Source organism: Rutidosis leptorrhynchoides, chromosome 10 (assembly GCF_046630445.1).
Source record: "Rutidosis leptorrhynchoides isolate AG116_Rl617_1_P2 chromosome 10, CSIRO_AGI_Rlap_v1, whole genome shotgun sequence".
In the NCBI taxonomy this organism is placed as follows: domain Eukaryota; kingdom Viridiplantae; phylum Streptophyta; class Magnoliopsida; order Asterales; family Asteraceae; genus Rutidosis; species Rutidosis leptorrhynchoides.
Window position 1 is genome coordinate 226,941,655 of NC_092342.1, and position 27,209 is coordinate 226,968,863.

A 27,209-nucleotide genomic window follows, 5' to 3' on the forward strand; every position below is an offset into this window, starting at 1 on the left:
AATCAAGCAATCGAATGATTCATGATAATTAACAACTAACAACCTCAATAACTATCATTACTAACATCACTTCATAGCAAATAAACATCAAAATCAAAATAAAAACCAAACTTTCACATACTCAAGAACCCTAGAATCAAAACTAACAATTTAAGAACAAATAGCATATGAAACTAGATTCTAGCATGTTATAAAAGCATTATACATAGAAAATTCGGCCTAAATCAAACTAATTTACACCCCCACACTTGATTTCAACAAAACCCATATGAATACCCAATTAAAATTCAAAATTAGAAGAAATGGCAATCACAGTAGGTGTTAGAATAGAAACAACCCAAACCGTATTTAACCCGACAATTTTTTTTAATTAAACCATTCACACGTCACTTTAAATGGTTACATGATGTCGACCGGTTTATACGAATCGTTTAAACATTCAACAAGTTTAAAGTTACATTATAGGCACGAAAGCCTTTAATTAAAAGCGATGAAAGTTCGACCCACAAAATGATAGTTTTAAACCAAACGACACTCGAGCATGGTTTGGGGCTAAACTATGCAAAACAATTGGCCGTCTTCCAAAAAGCTTCACCTAAGCAACCAACATGGGAATATCTAATTCCCGACAACCCTCTTCCCCTTCTCCATACTTGTACCTAAAAATTAAACAACGAGAGGGGTAGGCAAAATGTTTAGTGAATGCAATAATTATGTATATACGTATATAACTTACTCACTTGCAATTGAAGGTATTTCGTATGCCCGAGAGACATATTAAATTAACGTGGCCACTATGTTATGATCCAAGTCGGGTCATACCCAATAACAAGCTTACCAACACTTTATATGTATTTATTTTAACGGTTGGATTGTTAAATGAATACGCGACACTTGAACTTTAGAAAATTTGTTTTCTAAATTATAATCACTTGAGATAAATTATTTGGATAATTTATATATGATGTGTATTTAATTATTTATAGGTTTAAATAATTATGTTTTGTTATATTTTATAAAATTGGTTTTTAAAATAAGTGACTTAATAATTGCATACTTTATATAATAAGTTTTATATAAATTACAAGTATTTTATAACATGTTTTATAAAAATATAAACCTTATTATATAATTGAAAGTGTGCAGAATTTTGGAGTCTCCAAGGAGACACCCATGCCTTGTTTTGTCACTTTTAAGATAGCACAACTACTAAGGCACATGCTTAAGTAGTTTACCAATGCCTTGATTCAAAAAATACATGCAAACACATCAATACACTTGAAGAAAAAACTGAAAAAACTCTCTCTCCAGCTGCTGTTTGGCCGTGGCTGTTTAAGGACCAAAGGAGGGTTCTAAGTTTGCTTTTACAAGTTCATTTTAAGTGTCAATCAAATCCTAACTAAAGGCAAAGGTGTTGGGGTTATTGCTCCGGTATTATTTTCTTGAGGCTTCAAGTTAGAGGCTCCATTCTTCATCATCTTCATCATCATCTTGCTTGTTGATAACAACCCTCAACTAGCTTGAGGAGGTATACATCTTCTCTACTTGTTTTATATGTAAGCATAATTTCATGACTTGATACATATATGGGATTCAATTTAATTGGTTAAACATATAAACATGTTTTCTTAATAATCATGCTTCCGCTTGTTTTAACTCTTCATGAATGGGTTTTATGATCTTGTTAACATTATGAACTTGTTGATATGTTGAATTCCATCAATGGTATCTAGAGCCGAAGTCTATGAAATATGCTTCTTATATATGGTCTTTAAAACCCACCAACTTTGCATTCTATGTACATGCATGAATGTAGAATGTAAAAATATTCGGGTTTGGGTGGGTTCATGATTTTGGCCGAATTTTAAGGGTTCCAAAAGTGGGTTTGGAACTTGCAAATTGGTCATGTTTGTTGTATATTGTAGTTCACAATCAATGCCTTGACCTTATGATGTATGCATGTGTGTTTGAATGGATATTTGTTTGGTTGAATGGTTGTAATATTCATTCAATTTGGTTTGTAAAATTAATTATTCATTCAATTGGTTTGTAATAATATTCATTTGGTTATGTAATTTATTTTATATTTGGTATGTAAAATAGATTAGGTTGTATTTTCATTTTCTAGACAAAATGTATTAGGATATATTTTGTAACATGATGAAGATGATGAAGACTTGAAGAACACATGAAGAAGCATTTGGATGCAAGATTAAGTGAGAGATTTAAAATCTCCTACTTTGTGTTATAACCCCTTTACCGGTGGCATTTATTTTCGGCTAAACAAATGTCCACTAAAAAGGCTTGATTGTGAACATATGATTTTGCATGCGTGGTTGTTTTGTATGATTATGTGGATTGTATGCTTGTATGCTACAAGTTAATCACACAAGTCAACAACTTGAAAATGGCAATTTAATTGGTTAAATTAAAACATTATAAATGACATGCAAGACGTCAATTTAAATGGTTAAATTAAAAATGACTAAAAGGACATTAATAATCTTTTATTAAGAACATGATAAGGATCATATATATAAAATGGTTTGTATCAAGTAATTGGCTAAAATTACAAGACTTGAAAATGGATTTCAAATGAACTATACACTAAATGCATGTTGGTGTATGGCATAAAAGTTTTCTCAAACTAGAAATACTGAAAACTTAAAATCCCTTTAACAAACAAGGTAAACAAGTTAAACGCCATCCTTTTATGTGACACTTAGACATATTAGGGAACTCATGATGGGATAAAGGTCACCTAACCGTCATGAACGAACTAATATGATTAAGGTGAATTTCGCATGCTTGTGGGATAAAGGTCACCTAACCACTTGTATGTTAAGTTTACACGTTTACACAAGTAGGACGACTTGATTTGGAAATCGTGAACTTAGGGTCACCGAAGCATGATGAACAAATAGGCGTTGATGGGATAATATGCCATGCAAAAGGATTTCATGATCCCATAACTTAGAAGTTGCAAAAGGATTGCAATTGTCATATAATGACTACCTAGCTAAATCAAATGACGGGATAAAGGTCACCTAACCGAAATTTGGTTTACCGTTGGATTCTAAAATTTAATAAATATCAATTGGATTTAAAGGGTATTGATTGTTAAATTAAAATTGGTACTTAAACAACTTTGTTACATTTTGTAGATGGCCACCAATAACAACAACAACATTCCTAATGCACCTATTAACTTTAACAACCTATCGTTGAGGTCAATCCTCGAAAAGGAAAAACTCAACCATACAAACTTCATGGATTGGTTCCGCAATCTAAGAATCGTCCTCAAATTAGAGGACAGGGCATATGTGTTGGAAGACCCCATTCCCGATCAACCGGACGAGGATGGTACGGAAGCCATGGCTTATTGGGAGAAATATTGCACCGATTCGTTGCAAGTTTCTTGCCTCATGCTTGGGACTATGATACCCGAACTCCAAAAGGATTTTGAGCATCATAGTGCATATGACATGATCACACAGTTGAAGGAGATGTTCCTTCAACAAGCTCGTGTCAAGCGCTTTGAAATGGTCCGAGCGCTTCATGCATGTCGGATGGACGACACCCAATCCGTTTCATCTTATGTCCTGAAGATGAAAAGCCTTATTGATCGAGCAAACCGTCTAAATTGCAACGTGTCTAATGAATTAGCCACGGACCTTATCCTTAACTCATTGTCAAAGAGGTTTGACACATTCGTGTTAAACTATAACATGAATGGTTGGGATAAAAGCATTGGCGAATTACATGACATGCTTAAGACGGCAGAAGCAAGCATGGGTAAAAGGGCTTCACCCGAGTTTACGATCAATGAAGGCGGGTCCAAAAACCATAACACTTCTAAGCCAAAGGCGACTAAGAGGAAAGGGCCCGCCTACCAAGGCAAGGGCAAGGGAAAGGGGAAGATGGTTACCCCAACCAACAATAACAAGAAGCAAAAGGTTGCCGGAAAGGCTAACCCCAAGGAAGATCCGTGCTTTGGTTGCGGTGAAATGGGTCACTGGAAATGCAACTGCCCGGTCTACCTTAAGGAGTTGAAAGAAAAGAGGGATGCAAGGCAAACCTCAGGTAATGTATATATGGTATACATTGAGCTTAGTATTACTTCTTCTAATACATGGGTATTAGACACAGGATGTGGAACTCATATTTGCAATACTTTGCAGGGGTTCAAAAGAAGTGATCAAGATGCAGGAACAACAAGTCACTTCATGGGAAATGGAGCAAGAGTGCAAGTGAAAGCTCAAGGAGACTTTGTTTTAAAGCTACCAAGTGGTTTAGAGCATGTTTTGAAAAATGTTTTGTATGCACCCGATTTATCTCGAAACATTATTTCTGTATCCTGTTTGAAACAATATGGTTTTAATCTTAATTTCATTAATGATGATATCCATGTTTCTTTAGATAATGTGTTCTATTTTAAGGCTTCGCCTTCGAATGGTATTTATGAATTGGTTCATGATGACACATCATACAATAGCTCAATATACCATGCAAACATCAAGAAACTCAAAAGGGATTTGAGTGATTCCTACTTATGGCATTGCCGCCTTGGTCACATAAACAAGAATCGAATGCATACACTTCAAAAGAATGGCCATTTGAAATCAAATGAACTAGACTCGTTTGATGTATGTGAATCTTGTTTACAAGGCAAAATGACTAAAGCACCTTTCAAAGGGACCTATGAAAGGGCTAAGGACTTATTGGGATTAATACATTCGGATGTATGTGGACCCTTTAAGCCCATAACTAGGAATGGTGAAAGATACTTCGTTACTTTCATTGATGACTTCAGTCATTTCGGATATGTCTACTTATTAAGACACAAGGACGAAACTTTTGAAGCATTCAAGGAATATCAAAACGAAGTACAAAATCAACTCAATAAGACAATTAAGGTACTTCATACCGATAGAGGAGGTGAATACCTAAGCGATGCTTTCCAAGATCATCTTAAAAGTTGTGGGATTATCGCGCAACTTACTCCTCCTGGAACACCCCAACTTAATGGAGTTTCCGAAAGGAGGAACCGAACCCTAATGGATATGGTTCGATCTATGATGGCTAGAAGCTCGTTACCTCTATCATTTTGGGGTTATTGTCTATGCTCCGCGGCTCGTATTCTAAATATGGCCCCAACCAAGAAAGTGGAAAGAACTCCTCATGAGATGTGGTTTGGAAAACCTCCATCTCTATCATACTTAAAGGTATGGGGATGTGAAGCTTATCCTAAGCGTTACGTCCCTATCATACTTAAGTAATTATTCTAAATTCTGTAGTCCATCACATTCATGGGAACAAGTGTGAGGTTTAGACTATTATGAACTTGGATTGGTATACATTCACGGGATGAATGTGGGACAAGGTTGCAACCAAGGTTCATAGATATTTGTGGGATACAAATATTGGAAGACCCGCCCTCAAGATTTGGTAAATGGAGCCTTTGTGGTTGATCACATGTAATCTTTAGTAAAGGCGAATATCATTGTATCCTCTGACCTGAGATACATATTGGGTTCAGATATTTACCAAGTATTATGCCTTGATTCTTTCCTTCGCTATTCTGAAATATGATAGTTCATAAGGAAGAGCTCAGGTACAATGCAAGGTACATGTTTAGGACGTATGTAATCAATATGGAATTTGTCCCTCTTATTCGTTGAGAGTCAGATGTCTAAGGCATGATAAAGTTAAAACTAGAAGGGAGTGATCACTCCGTGTCTTTTGGATTTAACATGACATCTAGGATGAAAGGATATAATGAAAGATTCACCTATTCATATTCAAGATGGGAACTCGAAAGGGATGATGTTATTGAATGGCACAAAGTCATAACATATTGGGGGTGATGGACGGTCGTTAGGTGGTATCCATCACTTGCATTAATTTCTTATGTTTCTCATGCAAGTGGGAGATTGAAGGTATTTCGTATGCTCGAGAGACATATTAAATTAACGTGGCCACTATGTTATGATCCAAGTCGGGTCATACCCAATAACAAGCTTACCAACACTTTATATGTATTTATTTTAACGTTTGGATTGTTAAATGAATACGCGACACTTGAACTTTAGAAAATCGGTTTTCTAAATTATAATCACTTGAGATAAATTATTTGGATAATTTATATATGATGTGTATTTAATTATTTATAGGTTTAAATAATTATGTTGTGTTATATTTTATAAAATTGGTTTATAAAATAAGTGACTTAACAAATGCATACTTTATATAATAAGTTTTATATAAATTACAAGTATTTTATAACATGTTTTATAAAAATATAAACCTTATTATATAATTGAAAGTGTGCAGAATTTTGGAGTCTCCAAGGAGACACCCATGCCTTGTTTTGTCACTTTTAAGATAGCACAACTACTAAGGCACATGCTTAAGTAGTTTACCAATGCCTTGACTCAAAAAATACATGCAAACACATCAATACACTTGAAGAAAAAACTGAAAAAACTCTCCCTCCAGCTGCTGTTTGGCCGTGGCTGTTTAGGGACCAAAGGAGGGTTCTAAGTTTGCTTTTACAAGTTCATTTTAAGTGTCAACCAAATCCTAACTAAAGGCAATGGTGTTGGGGTTATTGCTTGGGGTATTATTTTCTTGAGGCTTCAAGTTAGAGGCTCCATTCTTCATGATCGTCATCATCATCTTGCTTGTTGATAACAACCCTCAACTAGCTTGAGGAGGTATACATCTTCTCTACTTGTTTTAAATGTAAGCATAATTTCATGACTTGATACATATATGGGATTCAATTTAATTGGTTAAACATATAAATATTTTTTCTTAATAATCATGCTTCCGCTTGTTTTAACTCTTCATGAATGGGTTTTATGATCTTGTTAACATTATGAACTTGTTGATATGTTGAATTCCATCAGCAATCACTTACACAATTTCCGCATACATACTAGCAATATAATAGCATACCATTGCAAAGTATAACGTTAAATATTCGATAACACAAGCTAGTATAACAATAGCGTATTACACGAACAATATAATATGCTACACTACAACACACAAACATTGATGTTCAAAACATCCATTAGTATTCAAGATTTCAAGGCAAGCCCAACGAATGGTATCGTCAACATCGAACTTAATTCCCATCCGTCCCAATAAATGTGGTATCGTCAACATCGAACTTAAACCCACATGTGAGGTATCGTCAACATCGAACTTAAACCCTCATCGAAAGAATTAATGTGGTATCGTCAACATCGAACTTAAACCCACATATGAAGTATCGTCAACATCGAACTTAAACCCTCATCAAATGTCACTACAATAGTGGTATGGCTTCGTCAACATCGAACTTTAAATCCATACTTGAGGTATCGTCAACATCGAACTTTAACCCTAATCAAAAACAAACAATATACTCTAGGACATGGTATCATCAACATCGAACTTAAACCCATATCCCACAAGCAAATAAATCATATACATACATATATAATTATTCCACTCACCTTAACATGTCGGTGATGATTAAACACTTCCGTAAGCTTCAAAGCAAAGTACCTAATACATTAAGTACCCAATCAACATACAAACTAGTTGGACTAACCACCAACACTAAACTCTTGTGCGTTTAATGACCCAATTGCATTAAATGACCCATTTACACTAAAACCGCCCATTCGAGGCCAAGACTCATCATTAGTCACTAAGAGCTAGTGATTAAGGTCCAACAACACCAACTAACACAAACTTAGGGTATTTCATACCCATCTTGCCCAACTAGGTCAACAATTACCCATTTGACCCATTTTATCATCAAAACTCATAATTTGGTCAAACTTGAACCCATTAACAAAACTTTCACTAACACATAAATGTATTAGCGATTTAACAACACAATTACACTTTAAACACCAAATTACAAGACCAAACCCTAGATTACAACACCTTAGGGTTTTCTTACATCAACTTAACCCAAAATCGTCCATTTAACCCCGAAATGGGTCTTACAAGTCTTAAATAACAAAACCCTAGCCATAAATCAAATTAGACTCAAAACACGGAGTTAAGACTTACCAACACTATCAAAATGTAGCTAGAGATGTAGGGACCAACTTTAACACTTGGACTCGGGTGAGATTTGGCCTTCTTCTTCCCCAAAGTGAGCTTTCTCTCACTAAAACTCTACTCTCTCTCTAAAATTTAATGTGGTGTTGGTGAATATGTGTTTAATGAGTTAGGATAACCCTTGCATCAGGCTTTAAGATCTAAAACCATCCACATGTGAAAAGACCAAAACACCCCCCAAAGATGCCATTAAAACGGGTTAAGAAAGTCATTTTCTGCGATAGACATCGCGATTCGTGACAGGGATGTCGCGTTTCATGACAAGCCATACCAGAATGTGACTAAACCTATTTAAACGCGATATACATGTCAGGATGGAGGCCTTTGGGGCTATCGCGTTTTGATCCTTACTATCGCGTTTTGCGATGAGCTGGTACGCGACACACCGCCTTTGAACGCGACAAAGTAACAGTAAGTTTCCCAAACTAAATTCTCAAATCTTTTAATCATACACGCAACGAATATAAGCATTCCAAGGATCAAATACGTACCTTAGAACATGTATGAAGAAAAACGGGGTGTTATAACTCTCCCCCACTTGAATCGGAGCGCGTCCTCGCGATCCAAGCCGCACGACAAGCCGGAAGATACACCAAAAACAAACTCTTCAGGTTCCCATGTAAACTCAGAACCTTTTCGATGTCGCCATTGCACTTTGTAAGTTCTCACCGCTTTGTTACGCAACATTTTAATCTTTTCATCGAGAATGGCTATCGGCTCTTCAACATATTCTAGCTTATTGTTTAAAGCAATCTCATCTAACGACACCCAAGTCGAGTCATCCGCAAGACACTTATGGAGATGGGAAATATGAAATGTGTTATGGATTCCCGCAAGCTCTTCGGGTAACTCTAGTCTATAACCAACCTCACCAACACAAGCCAAAACCTTAAAAGGCCCAATAAACCGAGGAGCTAACTTTCCTCGTTTTCAAAAAAGAATAATACCCTTCCATGGAGAAATCTTAAGCATCACCATGTCACCTTCTTGGAACTCAATCGGCCGCCTTCATTTATCGGCATAAGATTTTTGTCTATATTGTGCCGCCTTTAATCGAGCCCGAATCATCTCAATCTTACTATTCGTCTCTAAAAATAAATCGGTACTCCCGATTTCTCTTTGTCCCACTTCACCCCAACAAATAGGAGTTCGACACCTTTGCCCATAAAGCATCTCATACGGTGGCATTCAATTACTAGCATGATATCTATTGTTGTACGAGAATTCCACCAAAGGTAAGTGCTCATCCCAACTACCACCGAAATCAATAATACACGCCCGTAACATATCCTCCAACATTTGATTCGTACGCTCGGTTTGACCGTCCGTTTGAGGATGATACGCCGTGCTCATCTTCAATTGAGTACCCATATCTTTATGAAACTTATTCCAAAACCGAGACGTGAAATGAGTATCTTGATCCGAAACAATAGATATAGGAACCCCATTCCTTGATATCACCTCCTTGATAAATAACTTAGACAAAGTCTCCGATGATATCGTTTCCCGAATGGGAAGAAACAAGGCACTCTTCGTCAACCGATCAACTATCACCCAAATCGTATCAAATTGGATTCTCGCCGTCTTTGGTAACTTTGTAATGAAATCCATGGTAATGTGCTCCCATTTCGATTTTGGAATTTCTAACGGTTGTAACATACCATACGGCTTTTGGTGTTCTAACTTAACTTGCAAACACGTGGCGCATTGTTCAACATACTTAACAACATCACGCTTCATGCCGGGCCACCAATATTCTTTCTTCAAATCAAGGTACATCTTTGTCGCACCTGGATAAATGGAATACTTTGAATTATGTGCTTCATCAAGTAGCACTCGTCGGTAATCTCCCATTCTAGGCACCCACACTCTTCCTTGAAAGGACAACAAACCATGCGGGCCTAAGGTAATAGACTCCGTTTGCCGAATGATTCGTTCTTCATGCTTGTTGTTAACAAAAGCTTCAATTTGAATCTCAACTAGCTTTACAAGAAAATTGTTAGTAATAATCATGCGTAACGATCCTACTCGTATCGCCGGATGTTGATTCTTTCAACTCAACGCATCCGTGACCATGTTCGCCTTACCCGGATGATAAAGTATCTCACAATCATAATCCTTTACCACATCCATCCACCTACGTTGACGATAATTCAATTCTCGTTGGTCAAAGAGATGTTTTAAACTCTTGTGATCCGAATAAATCGTACACTTGACACCATACATGTAGTGGCGCCAAATTTTCAACGCATGAACCACAGCCGCCAATTCAAGATCATGAATCAGGTATCTCTTTTCGTGTTCCTTTAATTGTCGTGAGGCGTAAGCGACGACTTTACCCCGTTGCATTAGAACACAGCCGAGCCCATTTAACGAGGCATCACAATAAAACGTCATATCTTCAACACCTTCCCGCAACACTAAGACCAGAGCTTGACATAATTTCTCTTTCAACAATTGGAAAGCAATCTCTTGCTCGTTTTCCCAATTAAATCTCGCGTTCTTCCTTGTCAACTTTGTTAACGGAGAAGCGATCTTAGAAAAGTCTTGGATAAACCGACGATAATAACCGGCCAATTCGAGAAAACTTCGGATTTCCGTAGGCGTAGTCGGTTGTTCCCAACTCTTCACCATCTCTATCTTCCCCGTGTCAACCGGAATACCTTCTTTGTTCACAATATGGCCAAGGAATTGCACTTCCCTTAGCCAAAATTCACACTTGGAGAATTTAGCATACAACTTCTCCTTTCGCAACGTCTTCAACACTTCGCGCAAATGGTGTTCATGTTCCTTCATACTCTTAGAATAGATGAGTATGTCTTCAATGAACACAATTAACGACTTGTCCAACATAGGTTGGCACACTCGGTTCATAAGATCCATGAATGCCGCCGGTGCATTCGTAAGACCAAAAGGCATTACTACGAATTCAAAATGCCCATAACGAGTTCGAAAGGCCGTTTTCTCAATATCTTCCTCACGGTCCTGCATTTGGTGATAGCCGGACCATAAGTCAACTTTAGAAAAATATGTCGCACCTTGGAGTTGGTCAAACAAATCGTCAATCCGAGGCAATGGATATCGATTCTTGATCTTCACTTTGTTCAACTCCCGATAATCGATGCACATCCGCATACTACCATCCTTCTTTTTCACGAATAAAACCAAAGCACCCCATGGCGAAGCACTCGGTCAAATAAAACCCTTTTCAAGCAACTCTTGGGTTTGGTTCAACAACTCTAGCATTTCCGTTGGCGCTAAACAATAAGGAGTTTTAGCAATGGGAGTAGCCCCCGGAACCAACTCAATGCGAAATTCAACTTGTCTTTCAGCCAGAACACCCGGTAATTCATCCGAAAAAACGTCTTTGAATTCATTAACCACCAGAATTTCACAAATGGATGGTGGCTCTTCACGAGTATCAACTAAATGGGCAAGAAAAGCCATGCCGCCACTACTAAGGAAACGACGTGCCCGTGCATAAGTGCATAATGGCACAAGTCTCCTTCGTTCCTCGCCATGAATAATTAACTCTCCCCCACTTGAGGTCTTCACACGAATAGACTTTTCATGGCATGAAATATCGGCTCTATAACGATCGAGCCAATCCATACCAACGAAAATATCAAACTCACCCAAAGTCATTGGAATGAGATCGATTTTAAATGTTTTGGTACCAAACACAACATTACAATCTTTACACACATCAACCCCTAGCACCGTCTTACCATCCACGATTTCAACTTCTACCGGATGACTCAACTTAGCTAGCGGTTTATTAAGTTTAGGCACAAATCGAGGTAACACAAATGGAAAATTAGCACCGCTATCAAATAGTATCCTTGCTGGATTAGAGTTAACCATGAAAGTACCTGAGACAACTTCATTGGATTGCTTGGCTTCATCATTAGTCATCAAATAGTTTCGTACTCTGCCGTACCCACCGCCTTCTCTAACCTTTTAACTTGATCTGTGTTCAAATCGGGACACTCCGACTTCCGGTATCCTTCTTTATTACAATTAAAACAAGTGAGCTTGTTTGTTGAAGAAGGCTTCGTACAATCTCGAGACAAATGACCTCGTATCCCGCAATTGTAGCAAGTAGGGATAAAATTCCAGAAACCACCCTTCTTCACACTATTAACACTTTCGGAACCTTTCTTGTTCTTTTTGCTTGAAAAGTTCGAATGACTTGAACCTTTAAACTTTCTCTTAGAAAAAGAGAAATCACTTCTTTTTGGGATCTCCGGTTCGAAACCCCGAGCCAACTCAAACAACTCTTCAAAAGACTTAGCTATTCCTCGACTAATCTTTCGTTTCAACTCATCGCTTAAAGTACGATAGAAATCTAGCATCAACATTCGATCATCACCTACATACTCCGGACAAAAATGAGTTTTTGACAAGAAGGTAGACTTGAGAGTAACCAAGTCCATCGAATCTTGTCGCAAATCGCGCAACTCGTCCCAGATTTTATTAAGGTCGGCTTGAGTTTGATATTCATCAAAGAACTCCTTTTTAAACCCTTCCCACGACAAGCTCATACATTGTTCTTCACTATACAATTGGATCTTATCATCCCACCACATCTTAGCCTTTTCTCGTAACATACTAGAACCATATCTCGTTTTCTTCTCGGGAGGACATTCACTAGTACGGAAGACCCCCTCGATGTCAGAAATCCAACATGTGCTCTTCAACGGATCTCTCACCCCATTAAACATAGGAGGTTGAGCATCCTTGAAATTCTTGTAATGGAAGTCTCGCCTTCCATGTCCACCATTACCATCACCCCCTTCACCATGAGGATAAATGTTTCTAGCCTCGAATGCCTCTTTAATCGCGGCATTCATTCTTTCATTAATTAACTCGATTATTTGCTCATCAACCGATTCTTAGAAGACCTTTTTAACATCCGCGAGAAATTCCGCTTTTTGACTTTTGAAGATGGCCTCTACTTTGGGCGTGAATTCGGAGTCCTCGCTCGGGCCTCCATTATCGGTATCATTGAAATGTCCCGTTCTTATTGATTAAAAACATTCCATATTAATTGATTTCGTTGCGAGGTTTTGACCTCTATATGAGACATTTTTCAAAGACTGCATTCATTTTTAAAACAAACCATAACCTTTATTTCATAAATAAAGGTTTAAAAAGCTTTACGTAGATTATCAAATAATGATAATCTAAAATATCCTGTTTACACACGACCATTACATAATGGTTTACAATACAAATATGTTACATCGAAATCAGTTTCTTAAATGCAGTTTTTACACAATATCATACAAACATGGACTCCAAATCTTGTCCTTATTTTAGTATGCAACAGCGGAAGCTCTTAGTATTCACATGAGAATAAACATGCTTTAAACGTCAACAAAAATGTTGGTGAGTTATAGGTTTAACCTATATATATCAAATCGTAACAATAGACCACAAGATTTCATATTTCAATACACATCTCATACATAGAGATAAAAATCATTCATATGGTGAACACCTGGTAACCGACATTAACAAGATGCATATATAAGAATATTCCCATCATTCCGGGACACCCTTCGGATATGATATAAATTTCGAAGTACTAAAGCATCCGGTACTTTGGATGGGGTTTGTTAGGCCCAATAGATCTATCTTTAGGATTCGCGTCAATTAGGGTGTCTGTTCCCTAATTCTTAGATTACCAGACTTAATAAAAATGGGCATATTCGATTTCAATAATTCAAACATAGAATGTAGTTTCACGTACTTGTGTCTATTTTGTAAATCATTTATAAAACCTGCATGTATTCTCATCCCAAAAATATTAGATTTTAAAAGTGGGACTATAACTCACTTTCACAGATTTTTACTTCGTCGGGAAGTAAGACCTGGCCACTAGTTGATTCACGAACCTATAACAATATATACATATATATCAAAGTATGTTCAAAATATATTTACAACACTTTTAATATATTTTGATGTTTTAAGTTTATTAAGTCAGCTGTTCTCGTTAGTAACCTACAACTAGTTGTCCACAGTTAGATGTACAGAAATAAATCGATAAATATTATCTTGAATCAATCCACGACCCAGTGTATACGTATCTCAGTATTGATCACAACTCAAACTATATATATTTTGGAATCAACCTCAACCCTGTATAGCTAACTCCAACATTCACATATAGAGTGTCTATGGTTGTTCCGAAATATATATAGATGTGTCGACATGATAGGTCGAAACATTGTATACGTGTCTATGGTATCTCAAGATTACATAATATACAATACAAGTTGATTAAGTTACGGTTAGAATAGATTTGTTACCAATTTTCACGTAGCTAAAATGAGAAAAATTATCCAATCTTGTTTTACCCATAACTTCTTCATTTTAAATCCGTTTTGAGTGAATCAAATTGCTATGGTTTCATATTGAACTCTATTTTATGAATGTAAACAGAAAAAGTATAGGTTTATAGTTGAAAAAGTAAGTTACATATCATTTTTGTAAAGGTAGTCATTTCAGTCTAAAGAACGACGTCCAGATGACCATTTTAGAAAACGTACTTCCACTTTGAGTTTAACCATAATTTTTGGATATAGTTTCATGTTCATAATAAAAATCATTTTCCCAGAATAACAACTTTTAAATCAAAGTTTATCATTTTTTTTAATTAACTAATCTAAAACAGCCCGCGGTGTTACTGCGACGGCGTAAATCCGGCTTTACGTTGTTTTTCGTGTTTCCAGGTTTTAAATCATTAAGTTAGCATATCATATAGATATAGAACATGTGTTTAGTTGATTTTAAAAGTCAAGTTAGAAGGATTAACTTTTATTTGCGAACAAGTTTAGAATTAACTAAACTATGTTCTAGTGATTACAAGTTTAAACCTTCGAATAAGATAGCTTTATATGTATTAATGGAATGATGTTATGAACATCATTACTACCTCAAGTTCCTTGGATAAACCTACTGGAAATGTTAAAAATAGATCTAGCTTCAAAGGATCCTTGGATGGCTTGAAAGTTCTTGAAGCAGAATCATGACACGAAAACAATTTCTAGTAAGATTTCCACTCGAAATAAGATTGTTATAGTTATAGAAATTGAATTAAAGTTTGAATATGATTATTACCTTGTATTAGAAAGATAACCTACTGTAAGTAACAAAGGTTTCTTGATCTTGGATGATTACTTGGAATGGATTTAGAAAACTTGGAAGTAAACTTGCAATCTTGGAAGTATTCTTGATTTTATGAAACTAGAACTTTTGGAATTTATGAAGAACACTTAGAACTTGAAGATAGAACTTGAGAGAGATCAATTAGATGAAGAAAATTGAAGAATGAAAGTGTTGTAAGTGTTTTTGGTCGTTGGTGTATGGATTAGATATAAAGGATATGTAATTTTGTTTTCATGTAAATAAGTCATGAATGATTACTCATATTTTTGTAATTTTATGAGATATTTCATGCTAGTTGCCAAATGATGGTTCCCACATGTGTTAGGTAACTCACATGGGCTGCTAAGAGCTGATCATTGGAGTGTATATACCAATATTACATACATCTAAAAGCTGTGTATTGTACGAGTACGAATACGGGTGCATACAAGTAGAATTGTTGATGAAACTGAACGAGGATGTAATTGTAAGCATTTTTGTTAAGTAGAAGTATTTTGATAAGTGTATTTAAGTCTTTAAAAAGTGTATGAATACATATTAAAACACTACATGTATATACATTTTAACTGAGTCGTTAAGTCATCGTTAGTCGTTACATGTAAATGTTGTTTTGAAACCTTTAGGTTAACGATCTTGTTGAATGTTGTTAACCCATTGTTTATTATAACAAATGAGATGTTAAATTGTTATATAATCATGATATTATGATATATAATATATCTTAGTATGATATATATACAGTTAAATGTCGTTACAACGATAATCGTTACATATATGTCTCGTTTCGAAATCATTAAGTTAGTACTCTTATTTTTACATATGTATTTCATTGTTAATACACTTAATAATATATTTACTTATCATTTAACATAATTAACCAAGTGTATCAATATCTTTTAATGATTCATATGTACCTAGAAAGACGTTGTTATAACGATAATCGTTATATATATCGTTTTCGAGTTTCTTAAATTAATAGTCTCATTTTTATGTATATAACTCATTGTTAAAATACCTAATGAGATACATACTTATAATAAAATCATGTTAACTATATATATAACCATATATATGTCATCATATAGTTTTTACAAGTTTTAACGTTCGTGAATCACCGGTCAACTTGGGTGGTCAATTGTCTATATGAAACCTATTTCATTTAATCAAGTCTTAACAAGTTTGATTGCTTAACATGTTGGAAACACTTAATCATGTAAATAACAATTTCATTTAATATATATATATAAACATGGAAAAGTTCGGGTCACTACAGTACCTACCCGTTAAATAAATTTCGTCCCGAAATTTTAAGCAGTTGGAGGTGTTGACGTATCTTCTGGAAATAAATGCGGGTATTTCTTCTTCATTTGATCTTCACGCTCCCAGGTGAACTCGGGTCCTCTACCAGCATTCCATCGAACCTTAAAAATTGGTATCTTATTTTGTTTAAGTCTCTTAACCTCACGATCCATTATTTCGACGGGTTCTTCAATGAATTAAAGTTTTTCATTGATTTGGATTTCGTCCAACGGAATAGTGAGATCTTCTTTAGCAAAACATTTCTTCAAATTTGAGACGTGGAAAGTGTTATGTACAGCCGCGAGTTGTTGAGGTAGCTCCAGTTGGTAAGCTACTGGTCCGACACGATCTATAATATTGAATGGTCCAATGTACCATGGATTTAGTTTCCCCCATTTACCAAATCGAACAACGCCTTTCCAAGGTGAAACCTTAAGCATGACCATTTCTCCAATTTCAAACTCTATATCTTTTCTTTTACTGTCCGCGTAGCTCTTTTGTCGACTCTGGGCGGTTTTCAATCTTTGTTGAATTTGGATGATTTTCTCGGTAGTTTCTTGTATTATCTCCGGACCCGTAATCTGTCTATCCCCCACTTCACTCCAACAAATCGGAGACCTGCACTTTCTACCATAAAGTGCTTCAAACGGCGCCATCTCAATGCTTGAATGGTAGCTGTTGTTGTAGGAAAATTCTGCTAACGGTAGATGTCGATCCCAACTGTTTCCGAAATCAATAACACAAGCTCGTAGCATGACTTCAAGCGTTAGTATCGTCCTTTCACTCTGCCCATCAGTTTGTGGATGATAGGCAGTACTCATGTCTAGACGAGTTCCCAATGCTTGCTGTAATGTCTGCCAGAATCTTGAAATAAATCTACCATCCCTATCAGAGATAATAGAGATTGGTATTCCATATCTGGAGATGACTTCCTTTAAATACAGTCGTGCTAACTTCTCCATCTTGTCATCTTCTCTTATTGGTAGGAAGTGTGCTGACTTGGTGAGACGATCAACTATTACCCAAATAGTATCATAACCACTTGCAGTCCTTGGCAATTTAGTAATGAAATCCATGGTAATGTTTTCCCATTTCCATTCTGGGATTTCAGGTTGTTGTAGTAGACCTGATGGTTTCTGATGTTCAGCTTTGACCTTAGAACACGTCAAACATTCTCCTACATATTTAGCAATATCGGCTTTCATACCTGGCCACCAAAAATGTTTCTTAAGATCCTTGTATATCTTCCCCGTTCCAGGATGTATTGAGTATCTGGTTTTATGAGCTTCTCTAAGTAGCATTTCTCTCATATCTCCAAATTTTGGTACCCAAATTCTTTCAGCCCTATACCGGGTTCCGTCTTCCCGAATATTAAGATGCTTCTCCGATCCTTTGGGTATTTCATCCTTTAAATTTCCATCTTTTAAAACTCCTTGTTGCGCCTCCTTTATTTGAGTAGTAAGGTTAGTGTGAATCATTATATTCATAGATTTTACTCGAATGGGTTCTCTGTCCTTTCTGCTCAAGGCGTCGGCTACCACATTTGCCTTCCCCGGGTGGTAACGAATCTCAAATTCGTAATCATTCAATAATTCAATCTACCTACGCTGCCTCATATTCAGTTGTTTCTGATTAAATATGTGTTGAACACTTTTGTGGTCGGTATATATAATACTTTTGACCCCATATAAGTAGTGCCTCCAAGTCGTTAATGCAAAAACAACCGCGCCTAATTCCAAATCATGCGTCGTATAATTTTGTTCGTGAGTCTTCAATTGTCTAGACGCATAAGCAATCACCTTCGTCCGTTGCATTAATACACAACCGAGACCTTGCTTTGATGCGTCACAATAAATCACAAAATCATCATTCCCTTCAGGCAATGACAATATAGGTGCCGTAGTTAGCTTTTTCTTCAATAATTGAAACGCCTTCTCTTGTTCATCCTTCCATTCAAATTTCTTCCCTTTATGCGTTAATGCAGTCAAGGGTTTTGCTATTTTGGAGAAATCTTGGATGAATCTTCTGTAGTAACCAGCCAATCCTAAAAATTGACGTATATGCTTCGGAGTTTTTGGGGTTTCCCACTTTTCAACGGTTTCGATCTTTGTCGGGTCCACCTGGATACCTTCTTTGTTCACTATGTGACCGAGGAATTGAACTTCTTCCAACCAAAATGCACACTTTGAAAACTTAGCGTACAGTTTTTCTTTCCTCAATACTTCTAGCACTTTTCTCAAATGTTCTTCGTGCTCTTGATCATTCTTTGAGTAAATAAGTATGTCATCGATGAAAACAATGACAAACTTTTCAAGATATGGCCCACACACTCGGTTCATAAGGTCCATGAACACAGCTGGTGCGTTAGTCAATCCAAACGGCATAACCATAAACTCGTAATGACCATAACGCGTCCTAAAAGCAGTTTTTGGAATATCATCCTCCTTTACTTGCATTTGATGATATCCAGAACGTAAATCGATCTTTGAATAAACCAACGAGCCTTGTAGTTGATCAAATAAGTCATCAATTCTCGGCAGTGGATAACGGTTTTTGATGGTAAGTTTGTTCAACTCTCTGTAGTCAATACACAACCTAAATGTACCATCCTTCTTCTTAACAAACAAAACAGGAGCTCCCCATGGTGATGTGATTGGTCGAATGAAACCACGTTCTAATAGTTCCTGCAGTTGGCTTTGCAGTTCTTTCATCTCACTGGGTGCGAGTCTATAAGGAGCACGAGCTATTGGTGCAGCTCCTGGTACAAGATCTATTTGAAATTCAATAGATCGATGTGGAGGTAGCCCGGTAATTCTTTCGGAAATACATCGAGAAATTCTTTTGCGACGGGAACATCATTGATGCTCTTTTCTTCAGTTTGTACTTTCTCGATGTGTGCTAGAACATCATAGCAACCTTTTCTTATTAGTTTTTGTGCCTTCAAATTACTAATAAGATGTAGCTTCATGTTGCCCTTTTCTCCGTACACCATTAAGGGTTCTCCTTCTTCTCGTACAATGCGAATTGCATTTTTATAACATACGATCTCTGCTTTCACCTTCTTCAGCCAGTCCATGCCAACTATTACATCAAAACTTCCTAACTCTACTGGTATCAAATCAATCTTAAATATTTCGCTACCCAGTTTAATTTCTCGATTCTGGCATATATTATCTGCTGAAATTAATTTACCATTTGCTAATTCGAGCAAAAATTTACTATCCAAAGGCGTCAATGGACAACTTAATTTAGCACAAAAATCTCTACTCATATAGCTTCTATCCGCACCCAAATCAAATAAAACGTAAGCAGATTTAATGTCAATAAGAAACGTACCTGTAACAAGCTTCGGGTCTTCCTGTGCCTCTGCCGCATTAATATTGAAAACTCTTCCGCGGCCTTGTCCATTCGTGTTCTCCTGGTTCGGGCAATTTCTAATAATGTGGCCCGGTTTTCCACATTTATAACAAACTACATTGGCATAACTTGCTCCGACACTACTTGCTCCGCCATTACTCGTTCCGACACCATTTATTTCTTTCGTTCTGTTAACCCCTGGTCCGTAGACCTTACACTTCGCCGCGCTATGACCATTTCTTTTACACTTGTTGAAAAATTTGGTGCAGAACCCCGAGTGATACTTTTCACACCTTTGGCATAGCTACTTCTGATTGTTGTTGTTGTTGCGGTTGTTATTATTGTTGGGATGATTGTTGTAGTTGCTGTTGTTGTTGTTGTTGTTGTTGTTGTTGGGCCGTTTTTTGTAGTTGCGATTGATGTTGCGATTGTTGAGATAATTGTTGCGATTATTATTGTAATTGCTGTTGTTGTTGTATTGGTGATTCTTATCACCGTTTTCCTCCCACTTTCTTTTGACTTGCTTCACATTGGCCTCTTCAGCCGTCTATTCTTTTATTCTTTCCTCAATCTGGTTCACTAGTTTGTGAGCCATTCTACATGCCTGTTGTATGGAGGCGGGCTAGTGTGAACTTATATCTTCTTGAATTCTTTCTGGTAATCCTTTCACAAACGCGTCGATCTTCTCTTCCTCATCTTCGAACGCTCCCGGACACAATAGGCACAATTCTGTGAATCATCTTTCGTACGTGGTAATATCAAATCTTTGGGTTCGTAACCCTCTAAGTTCTGTCTTGAGCTTATTGACCTCGGTTCTGGAACGGTACTTCTCGTTCATCAAGTGCTTGAATGCTGACCACGGTAGTGCGTATGCATCATCTTGTCCCACTTGCTCTAGATAGGTATTCCACCACGTTAACGCAGAACCTGTGAAGGTATGCGTAGCGTACTTCACTTTGTCCTCTTCAGTACACTTACTTATGGCAAACACCGATTCAACCTTCTCGGTCCACCGTTTCAATCCGATAGGTCCTTCGGTTCCATCAAATTTCAAAGGTTTGCAGGCAGTGAATTCTTTGTAGGTGCATCCTATACGATTTCCTGTACAGCTAGATCCAAGGTTATTATTGGTATGTAGCGCAGCCTGTACTGCGGATGTGTTTGAAGCTAGAAAAGTACAAAATTCCTCTTCATTTATATTCACGGTGTGTCGAGTAGTCGGTGCCATTTCCTTCAAAATAGTCAAATGGAACAAGTTAATCATACAGAATATTAAGAGTAGTTAATAGTATTTCGTAGCATAATATGAACTCATTTATAAAAGCTTTTTCTTCATATTAGCGTTTTATAAGTTTAAATTCGGGTAGTACCTACCCGTTAAGTTCATACTTAGTAGCTAATATACAATTCAACTACTACAATTCTATATGAAAAACTGATTATAATAATATTTCGCGTTCAAACTTTTATACAATATTTTACAAACTTACAATACCGCTTATTTTACATAAAGCATGAAATATAGCACACAATAACTTTGATACAAGATAGTTGTCAAGATAATTCTAGCTAGTACACAAGTCGTTCAGCAAAGGCAATAAAGACACGTAATTCATACGTCCAGAAACAAGTCATGCATTCTGGTTTTACTAGGACTACTTCCCATCCTTGGTCTTGTGGAACATAACCGTTATGGCCGTTGATAAGACAGCGTGTTGTAACATCGTCAAAGGGACGAGCGTTACGTAATGACCAACATTCTCATAATAACCTAAAAACCTCATTTCTTACCCCAATTACCGACTCCGTCACTTGTTGGAACGTTTTGTTTAATAGTTGTAGTCCGATGTTCTTTTTCTCACTTTGGTGTGAAGTGAACATTACTTACCCGTAAGCATAGCATGCTTATTTATGTTGCATGTTAGCCACTTTTTCAAAATCATGAAGTCCTATATTCGGATACATTGAGTCAAAATAATTTCTTAACCCGTTGCGTAAAATAGCTTTTGGGTTCCCCGCAATATATGCGTCAAAGTAAACACATCGTAACTTATGGGTTTCCCAATGTGATATCCCCCATCTTTCAAACGAAAGTCTCTTATAAACCAAGACATTCTTGGAACGTTCTTCGAATGTCTTACAAACTGATTTCGACGTAAATAGTTGTGCCGAAGAATTCTGACCGACTCTAGACAAGATTTCATCAATCATGTCTCCGGGTAGGTCTCTTAAAATATTGGGTTGTCTATCCATTTTGTGTTTTTATACTGTAAAATAGACAAGAGTTAGATTCATAAAAAAAAATACTTATTAATACAAGCAATATTTACATATATCATAAAGCATAAGCACACTATATTACATATATTACACCACACGAATACAACTATCTTATTCCAACTCGCTCGGTTCTTCTTCTTTGGTTTTGGTTCGTTATGCCAAGTTTCTAGGGATATATGATGTTCCCCTAATACGAGCTGTCGTTTTCCACAACGGTTTAGAAAAACCTGGTGGTTTAGAGGTTCCCGGGTCATTGTTACAACTTAATGGCTTCGGGGGTTGACGATACATATAAAGTTCATCGGGGTTGGAATTAGATTTCTCTATTTTTATGCCCTTTCCCTTATTATTTTCTTTTGCCTTTTTAAATTCAGTTGGGGTAATTTCTATAACATCATCAGAATTCTCGTCGGAATCCGATTCATCGGAGAATTGGTAATCCTCCCAATATTTTGCTTCCTTGGCGGAAACACCATTGACCATAATTAACCTTGGTTGGTTGGTTGAGGATTTTCTTTTACTTAACTGTTTTATTATTTCCCCCACCGGTTCTATTTCCTCCTCCGGTTCCTCCTCTTCCGGTTCTGATTCTTCTTCCGGTTCCGACTCTTCTTCCGGTTCCTCTTCGGGAACTTGTGAATCAGTCCATGAATCATTCCAATTTACATTTGAATCTTCATTATTATTAGGTGAGTCAATGGGACTTGTTCTAGAGGTAGACATCTATCACATAATATCAAACACGTTAAGAGATTAATATATCACATAATATTCACATTTTAAAAATATATAGTTTCCAACAAAATTTCTTAAGCAATCATTTTTCAAGTAAACACGGTCGAAGTCCAGACTCACTAATGCATCCTAACAAACTCGATAAGACACACTAATGCAAAATTCTGGTTCTCTAAGACCAACGCTCGGATACCAACTGAAATGTCCCATTCTTATTGATTAAAAACGTTCCATATTAATTGATTTTGTTGCGAGGTTTTGACCTCTATATGAGACATTTTTCAAAGACTGCATTCATTTTTAAAACAAACCATAACCTTTATTTCATAAATAAAGGTTTAAAAAGCTTTACGTAGATTATCAAATAATGATAATCTAAAATATCCTGTTTACACACGACCATTACATAATGGTTTACAATACAAATATGTTACATCGAAATCAGTTTCTTGAATGCAGTTTTTACACAATATCATACAAACATGGACTCCAAATCTTGTCCTTATTTTAGTATGCAACAGCGGAAGCTCTTAGTATTCACCTGAGAATAAACATGCTTTAAACGTCAACAAAAATGTTGGTGAGTTATAGGTTTAACCTATATATATCAAATCGTAACAATAGACCACAAGATTTCATATTTCAATACACATCCCATACATAGAGATAAAAATCATTCATATGGTGAACACCTGGTAACCGACATTAACAAGATGCATATATAAGAATATCCCCATCATTCCGGGACACCCTTCGGATATGATATAAATTTCGAAGTACTAAAGCATCCGGTACTTTGGATGGGGTTTGTTAGGCCCAATAGATCTATCTTTAGGATTCACGTCAATTAGGGTGTCTGTTCCCTAATTCTTAGATTACCAGACTTAATAAAAAGGGGCATATTCGATTTCGATAATTCAACCATAGAATGTAGTTTCACGTACTTGTGTCTATTTTGTAAATCATTTATAAAACCTGCATGTATTCTCATCCCAAAAATATTAGATTTTAAAAGTGGGACTATAACTCACTTTCACAGATTTTTACTTCGTCGGGAAGTAAGACTTGGCCACTGGTTGATTCACGAACCTATAACAATATATACATATATATCAAAGTATGTTCAAAATATATGTTGGTCCCTTAATAACAACAGGAGTATTGTAGAGGGGGGGTGAATACAATTCTTTTCTTAAATAACTAGTCAGTTAAACACGTTTAGTATTCTGTAGTAAATAAGATAGAGTCACAGGTAATTTTCAACTGTTATTCTTTATTGATTAAATCAGAAAGAATCACAACTATCCTTGGCGGAAATGATAGTTGGTTGATACAGATTACCTAGATTATAGCTAAGAGATAAACTAAAGCTATTACACGGTTTGGACTCTAACAGATAAACCCACACCACTAGTTTTTTACAATAGTGGATACAACAATATATATAGTAGTTCTATTAACCGTGTAATTATTCTATTGTCCACTAGTACATTGGATGCCTTGTACTTGTGGGGACAATTGTGTCAGAAGGCGTGCTCTCCTTCTTTCCTCTTAGGTAGCTATTTGCAGGACCACACCAATTCGGTTTGGCACTACCATTTGATTTAAACAAATGGAATGTTGTGTTCCATAGGTATGAATAAAGTATAACACATGTCTGCACATGCGTTCCACTTCTGCATTCCCACGTGGTCTTGTAAGGTCACTTGTCAGCCGCCGACTCCTGTCCTTTTCTGTTCAACTTTGTCTTCGACTTCTGTTGAATAGTGCGTTGATGTAGACCACTCTGGGAAACTACCATGCTTGTAATGGAGCATGGCTGTCTTGTGTTGTATGCTAATATCCAGACTTACTGGTCCTTCATATGCTGAGTCACTTGATATTCTTGATTTGCTGGGTGCACATCCTGTGCTGATTCGAAGAATACATTTCTACCTTGTGCTGATAGACTAGGCAGCATACTAAACACTCGACACAGCTATATTAGCTGACTATACATAAACAAACGTGTGCTGGCTGCACATAACACTTTAGTGCAAATAAATATTGTTTTGTCATAATTAAATCCTTAATTATTTTGGGGACTCAACAATCTCCCCCTATTTGATGATGACAAAACCTATGACTTGAAGAGAAAACACTAAAGCCAGCACTTAGGGACCTAGAGAGGGTAGACAGTAAATTCGTCCCTTTAAGTTTGTTTTGGGATCTTTTGATGAGTTATCTATATCTTATAATTTGATATGATTTTGAAGATAAACTCACTTTACTTACATTACATCAGATATATACAATAATTACAAGATAATTCAAAAATAAAAAGTAAATTACAAAGATACAAGTTAAGCACATAGGAGACTATCTATCTTTATCCCTTTCTCTTTCTCTTTCTTCATCAGATAGCTCCTCTTGTTTAATCTTCCAGGCTTCAGGGAACAGGAGAGGTAATTCAGCAGGGTCAAAAACAGGGATGGAAGGAGGTAGAACAATTCGGCTTCTCCCAGTTGGTCCTTCACCAGTAGGTTGCTTCCCTTTAGGCTTTTGAGCAAGAAATTCATCAACATCAACTACTGGTGCATTGCCAAACTTAGTTGCCTTCTTGAACAGCTATTGGAGTTCAGTCTTAAGAGCACTCTTGATAGCACTCTCACCTTTACCAATGAAATACTCCAAGATTTCTATCCATTCACTGAATCCAAGAGTTCTTAAGTCATCAAAAGTAATCCTTTCTTGAACGTTGTTATCCCTGACAACATTGAAAGCCCTTTTTGTCCCCCTGTTTACCTTGATAATTCTGCAGGGATTAGATCTTCTATTCATCACATTACCATACCTGCTCTTATAATAAGTATCAGGAAACTCAATATTGTGATCAGGTACTACAGGAGCAGTGGTAGGTACTTTCTCAGCAGTTTCTATCTTATCAAAAACCTTATCCTGTTCTTTGACAATGGCTCTGGCTAGTTTGAGGGACTCAGCCTGTTGCTTTCTGTCAGCAGCCAATCTGTCTTCAATATCCTGAAGCCTTGATTGTTCAGCAAGTTCAGCATCAGCAGCTTCTCTGGCTTCCCTTTCAGCAGCTAAACCCATCAGATAATCATCATAAGAAATGTTCAGGGATCTTACTGCTTCAACCATCTTTCTACCCTCTTCAGTACTAAGGGCAGCACAATACTCCCTTATATCCATACCCAGCTGGAGAGCATCTTCAAAATGAATTCTTTCATCAGTAGTAGAGAGCCTGAGACCACTATTATTCAAGTACACCCTAATGTCAATGCCAAAGGTTAGTGCAGCAATATAGCGTGGCTGATCAAGAGGGTGATGCAGCAGCCTGACTTGATGAATTCTTTCATTAAGTTCAATTTGTCTTTGTTCAAGCAACTCTGGAACAGTGATCTGAAGTCTGTAGGCATCTCTTTCATCTGGGTTCATTTTTCTGATGTTCGGCTCACCATGGGTTACTGAGTCATCTTCCCAAGTGATATGTTTGTCATGAACCCTTGGGGAAGATGGAGGATACATAGATGATTCATAGCTGCTAGATGAACTAACTGGATGCTGATTGACCCGGTTATCCTGTGTTCTGTCAAAGTAAACTTGAATCTGGGGAGGAAGAGGAGATAGAACAAACGTTTGGCTGTCTCTTCCCCAGACTGTGAAGTGAGCAGGATCAACCGTTTCATCATCTACTTGTTTAGCACCCAGCTCAACCGACTTTGCTGGGTCTTCAACACTTGTACTACCCAGTAGCACACTTCTGGCTGGGTCTTCTATCACAGCACTCCTTGCTGTGTCTTCAATGCCAGCTGACTGATTAGTATCAGCTGGCTCAACCACTTCAGTACCTTCATCAGCTGCCTCGAATAGGGGTCCTTTCCTCAGGGGCTGATTGTCCCTAGGAGCAGATTTCACCCTGTATTTGTCAATAGGCCTGGGTTCAGCTGATGGTTCTTGTGTCGATACAGGTTGAATAGGAGGCAGGTAAGGAACAATAGCAAGATGCTCCCCCTGTCTATTAACATCATCATCATTAAGGATGATTGTTTCTGCTGGCTGTGTTTGTTGTGTAGCTGGCTGAGCAGCAGATGCTGGTTGAGGAGTAGAGCTGGCTTCTAACATAGCATCAACCCATTTCATGAAAATATCAGCTCTAACTCCACCAGTTGACTCAGTAGAATCAAGGTAATCCTTCATCTCAGCAGGAGTCATGTTCCTGATTCTTTCTGCTCTCTGTG